Source organism: Rutidosis leptorrhynchoides, chromosome 11 (genome assembly GCF_046630445.1).
Source record: "Rutidosis leptorrhynchoides isolate AG116_Rl617_1_P2 chromosome 11, CSIRO_AGI_Rlap_v1, whole genome shotgun sequence".
NCBI lineage: Eukaryota > Viridiplantae > Streptophyta > Magnoliopsida > Asterales > Asteraceae > Rutidosis > Rutidosis leptorrhynchoides.
The window spans coordinates 375,451,809-375,458,709 of NC_092343.1; positions in this window are offsets into that span (position 1 = coordinate 375,451,809).

Consider the following 6,901-nt stretch of genomic DNA (forward strand, 5'->3'; position numbering starts at 1 on the left):
CGAAACGAGGACTTAACTTCCCTCTTTTACCAAAACGAATAACACCCTTCCAAGGCGAAACTTTTAACATAACACGATCACCAACTTGAAATTCAACATCTTTCCTTCCTTTGTCGGCATAACTCTTTTGCCGACTCCTAGCAGTTCTCAACCTTTCTTTAATTTGAACAATCTTCTCAGTAGTCTCGTGAATAATCTCTGGACCTGTAAGTTGAGCATCCCCAACCTCATTCCAACAAATAGGAGATCTACATTTCCTACCGTACAAAGCTTCAAACGGTGCGGCTTTAATACTTGCGTGGTAGCTGTTGTTATAAGAAAACTCAGCTAACGGCAAATACTTATCCCACCCATTTCCAAAATCAATCACACAAGCTCGCAACATATCTTCTAATGTCTGAATGGTCCTCTCACTTTGACCATCCGTTTGAGGATGATAAGCGGTGCTCATATCCAATCTAGTGCCCAAGGCTTCTTGCAACGATTGCCAAAATCTCGATACAAATCGACTATCTCTGTCGGAAATTATAGAAACGGGAACACCATGCCTCGAAACAATCTCTTTCAAATACAAACGGGTGAGTTTCTCCATGGAATCGGTTTCCCTAATCGGCAAAAAGTGAGCCGACTTAGTGAGTCGATCCACAATCACCCAAATCGCATCGTAGCCACCCGAAACTCTTGGTAACTTAGTGATAAAATCCATGGTGATACCTTCCCACTTCCACTCGGGAATTTCTGGTTGTACCAACAATCCGGACGGTTTTTGATGTTCAGCTTTGACCTTAGAACAGGTCAAACACTTAGCCACATACGTAGCCACATCACCTTTCAAATTTGGCCACCAATACAGCTCCTTAAGATCATGGTACATCTTCCCTGAACCAGGATGAATAGAGTACCTAGACTTATGAGCCTCATACAAAACAAGTTGTCGCAGTTCACCAAACTTCGGAACCCAAAGACGTCCTACAAAGTACCTAGTACCATCTGCTCGAATCTCAAATTTCTTAGCCATACCTCTTACGTTCTCTTTCACAAAATTCTCTTCCTTTAAGGCTCCTTGTTGTGCCTCAAGAATCTGCCTTGCGAGGTTTGATCTAACTGTCATATTCAAGGCCCTAACCCTGCGAGGTTCAGTCCTTTCTTTACGACTCAATGCATCAGCCACAACATTGGCCTTACCCGGGTGATACAAAAGGTCACAATCGTAATCATTCAACGTCTCAATCCATCTTTGTTGTCTCATGTTCAACTGTTTCTGATCGAGGATATGTTGAAGACTTTTGTGATCTGTGTACACAGTACTCTTGACCCCATACAAATAATGTCTCCAAATCTTAAGTGCAAAAACAACGGCCCCCAACTCTAAATCATGAGTTGTATAGTTCTGCTCGTGAATCTTCAACTGACGTGATGCGTACGCAATAACTTTCTTTCGTTGCATCAAAACACAACCAAAGCCTTGACGCAAAGCGTCACAATAAACAACAAAATCATCATTACCCTCCGGTAGAGACAATATCGGAGCGGTAGTCAGTTTCTTCTTCAAAATCTGAAAAGCATTCTCCTGTTCATCCTTCCACTCATACTTTTTCCCTTTATGCGTTAAAGCAGTCAGAGGTTTCGCTATACGAGAGAAATCCTGGATGAACCTTCGATAGTAACCTGCCAATCCTAAGAACTGACGAATTTGAGTAGGAGTTTTCGGGGTTTCCCACTTTTCAATCGCCTCAATTTTAGCAGGATCAACTTGTATTCCTTGTTTGCTAACAATGTGACCAAGGAACTGAACTTCTCTTAACCAAAAAGCACACTTAGAGAACTTAGCGTACAACTCTTCTTTCTTTAACAAATCAAGTACTAACCTCAAGTGTTCTTCGTGCTCTTCATCACTCTTAGAATAGATAAGAATGTCGTCGATGAAAACAATAACGAACTTGTCCAGATAGGGTCTACACACACGATTCATGAGGTCCATGAACACAGCAGGTGCATTTGTCAATCCGAACGGCATAACAAGAAATTCAAAGTGACCGTAACGGGTGCGAAAAGCAGTTTTTGAAACATCAGATTCTTTAACACGCAACTGATGATAGCCAGAACGAAGATCAATTTTTGAATAAACAGAAGAACCCTGAAGCTGATCGAACAGATCATCAATTCTCGGAAGAGGATAACGATTTTTAACAGTGAGCTTATTCAGTTCACGATAATCAATGCATAAACGAAAAGAACCATCCTTCTTCTTAACAAACAGAACAGGAGCTCCCCAAGGGGACGAACTAGGACGAATAAAACCTTTGTCTATCAACTCACGGAGTTGACTTGACAATTCTTGAAGTTCAGAAGGCGCAAGACGATAAGGAGCACGTGCTACAGGAGCAGCGCCAGGAACAAGATCAATTTGGAATTCTACCGCGCGTTGCGGCGGAAGGCCAGGTAAGTCATCGGGAAACACCTCGGGAAAATCCCTAACAATATGAACGTCATCAACGTTCTTTACTTCCTTACTAGGATCAACAACATGAGCAAGGATAGCATGACAGCCTTTGCGGAGATGTTTACGAACTTTCATACAGCTAATAAGGTTTAACTGTGTGCATTTCTTATCTCCAAAAACCATCAGTGGCTCTCCAATCACATCAGTAATTCGAACAGCCTTATCATAACAGACGATCTCGGCACGGTTCGCGGACAACCAATCCATACCAATAACAATATCAAAACTACCAAGTTCAATCGGTATCAAATCTATCTCGAAATCCCTACCACCCAGATTAATGTTACACTTACGATGTACAGTCTTAGCAGTAAGTTCCTTACCATTAGCTACTTCAATAACATAAGTATTGTCTAAGAGAGCTAACGGCGTTTTGATTCTCGGACTTAATTTACTCGACACGAAACTTAAATCAGCCCCTGAATCAAATAACACATAAACTGATAAATCGTTGACTGAGAACGTACCAGTAACAAGCTTAGGATCTTCCTCCGCATCCTTAGCATTAATGTTGAACGTTCGGCCGCGTGCAGTCTCTGCAGTCTTCTTGTTGGGACAAGCATCTCGGAAATGCCCCGGCTTCCCACACTCATAACAAACCCTCGAATTACCTCCATTATTCGATTTCCCATTATCAGCCTTCTTGACAACCTCCTCACTGCTTTCAACAACTGTAGTCTTGCTTCTTCTCAACACCTTGTCATTAAATTTGTGGGCCATAGACATAGCTGCCTCAATAGTCTGGGGTTCACTGGACTCAACCCCGTGTTCAATCTTCTAGGACAAACCATCAATGTAAGCCTCAATTTTGCGGTCCTCATCCGCATAAACCCTAGGACACAGCAAAGTTAACTCGAAAAACCTTCGTTCATAGGCATCTAACTCCGTGCCATGCATTTTCAAATTCTTGAGCTCAACCTCTAGCTTCTTGAGCTCACCCCGAGGTCTATAGCGGGTGATCAATCTTTCCTTAAAATCATTCCAGGCCAAACCATAAGCTACATCGCTTCTCAAACTACTAACCAGATTGTTCCACCATGTCAAGGCACTATCCTTGAGAGTGCAACTAGCGAAACTAACTTTGTCCTCTTCACGGACTCGACTGACCCTGAAAATAGATTCGATTTTCTCGAACCAACGAGTAAGCCCTATTGGTCCTTCCGTACCACTGAATTCTTGAGGTCGACCAGCCATAAAAGTTTTGTGGGAGCATCCCACGTTGTTGTTCACATTGGCGTTAACATTAGCATTTGCTGCCATAGCAGCAGCAATTCCTTCATTGATCAGGCGTTGCATACGCGCTTCAGTGGACTCTCTTGGAGGCATGATCTTCAAAATAGAATAACACATCCGTTAGTACCAAGAATAATACTAGTGTCATAAAGGAATAGATCAAAACACGAAAAGACTAACCATTAAGATATTAGTCAACTAACACTATGAGTAATAACATGACAGTTATGATTGTTATAGAAATAACCATCACATGCATACATATTTTATGATAACATCATACAACATACATAGCACCTAACATACATGAACATATATTACGCATAACATAACATGCCAAGAGCCACAACATCAGAAATAAAACATGATAATGATAATAGATGTCATAAAAATAACCATCCATACATAATGAAAAATATCCCATAACAAAATCTTAATAAAATCCTCGGCAAAACGCCGTACATAACCCAAAATGTATGTATAAAAAGGACATTAAGTCTGATGAAATAGATAATCAATATGAATAATCACATCACATTCGCTTAGAGCGGGTGTGATAAGCTGGTCCAGCATGAGTCTCAGCAGGATCCTCATACTTACGCAACTTCCCTTTCACAACATCCAACTCTTCCTTCAACACACGAACAGTGCTCTCGAGAGCCTCGAACTTAGCATTAACTTCCCGATCACGCTTGCGGTTCGCATCCTCAACCCTATGCTTGAAAGTGATAAAGTTACCCATGTCGGCACGGATCTCGTCCATAACTTCATTATGTGGCAAGGTGCGCAAACAATCACTAAGGGCGTTAATACGTATCACCTCATTATAAGCCCGGTTCATATGAGTAATGGTAGAAAAATAGTAATGAACAGGATCATCGATTTCCGGTTGATTAGCACGACGTCTAGCAGGAGACGGTGGAGCAGGAGCAGCAACAGAGTTATCGCTCGAAGTCGACATCTGCAAACAGCAAAACCGCAAACCATATACCAAAAGATATGAAAGCTAATAATATAACTTATACGAAATGAAATGCATAATAATGCTATAGCAAAAAGGTCGGGCTGTAGACTAGACTCTAATGCACCCTAATAACCACGGGTTGACCACATTAAGACCGCCTAGTTCCCTACAACCAGAGCTCTGATACCACATGTGACGACCCCGTCAAAACACTTAACGGATCCGTCAGTTGGTCCCATAGCTTGATCGGACTTAAATGAATTAAATAAACAAAGTTGCATTCTTTTATTTCAAAAGTTTTCCCAAAAAGGAAACAAACCAAAACATGTAGTTTAAGACAACCCAACATATTAATAATCCAAAAGTTGACACAAAACCTTGCCAACAAACCCACAATTTAAATTATCCAAAATAGAATGCAAGCTTAAGTTTCATAAATAGTTTCATAAAATCTGCCCAAATGCATGCAGACTCTTCTAACGACAGCGGAAGCATCAAATAACTCAAGTACCTGTGAAAACATGCAAGTACTGTCAACACAAAGGTTGAGTGAATTATAGGTTTAAATAATTAAGTAAACTTTAGACCACAAGATTTAAAAATGTTAGAAAACATTAAACATTATTCCATTATCAATGAGCCACCTGGTAACCACTTAACCCTTTATTTACCCTTGCCAAACACAATAAAAAAATATACACTTGGACAGTGTATCTACAACAAATTACGAAGTACTAAACATTCCGATTATAAATTGCTAGCGCGACTAGCTCGAAATGGGGTTGTCAAACCCGATAGATCTATCCGTAGGATTCGCGTTCACCGGTAGAAACCAATGATTACAGTTACCAGACTAGGGAATATTTTTGTCCAACTCACAATGAATAATTAAATTTAACTGTTACTTGTGTCTAAACGTAAATAAAAATCTGCATGTAATCACATCCCAAAAATATACTTTGAAAAGTATGTAAAAACGGGACTATAACTCACCTTAAATAGCAACTGAAGAAATCTCACAAACAAGCGAACAGCAAGTAAAGTAAAGTGATCAAGAAAGATCACAACGCCGACCTATAAATAAAGCAGGTCGAAATAAATAACTAACTTAGGCCAAGTCTTAGTATGATAGCTATTGTACATGTTGCAAGTAGGCATAGAACATTACTCAGCAAGCATCGGTTTGATTGGAACAGCATAAGGACACACACTTTCTATTTTTAGAAAGTTTCTATTTTTGGAAAGTTTTGAAGTTAGGAAAGTTTCCTTATTTAGAAAGTCAACAGAAGTCAACTGAAAGTCAAAGTCAACCGAAAGTCAACTCAAAAGTCAACCTTGGTCAAACATAGTCAACATTAATTTTAAAAGTGTAAGTTATAATAATAACATAGGTTATAATGTTATTTAAAGTCAAAAGTGTATAATAATGTCTTAACATAAGTTTAATTAAATAAAATGAATTATTAAAGTTAATATAAGTTGAAATGTTATAATTAGTATAACATAAGTATTTAATTAATTAATTAAATATCAATCATAATATAAATATTATTAATTTATAATAAATTTAAATCATATCATAAGTATTATTAATTAATAATGAATTATTAATCATATCATAAGTTTCTAATTAAAATTATTAAATCATAAGTATTTAATAATTAAGTCATAATTAAATAATAATTAAGTCTTATAATAATTAAATAATTATTTAATATTTATTATAAGTCTTTTAATAATTTCTCAAAAACAAATTTAATACTTATCATAAGTATTTTCCTTTAATAATAAAAGTATTACTAATCATAAGTTTAATTAAAATGTTAATTAAATTATAATTAATAATTAAATGATATAATAAATATTTATATCATATGTGTTAAATAATAATAATTACTTCTTTTATCTTAAGTAATTAATTAATAATGAATTCCATAAATTTTATCATAAGTTTAATCATTAACCATAAGTTTTAAGTTTAAAAGTTCGTCGGGTCGTATCTTGAGCCCCGGGTGTCGGTTTCGGGCAAGCCACATATGCAACTTCACCTTCTCAAACCACCCGACACAAATATGAACTCAAGAACACTCCAAGAACAGTCCCTAGGTCGTGGATATCAGCCATGACAACATTTGGGAAATCAATTTACTCAAAACAGTAATTCGGGCACAACGGGTGAACCGTGGCTCGGATTTAGGTGA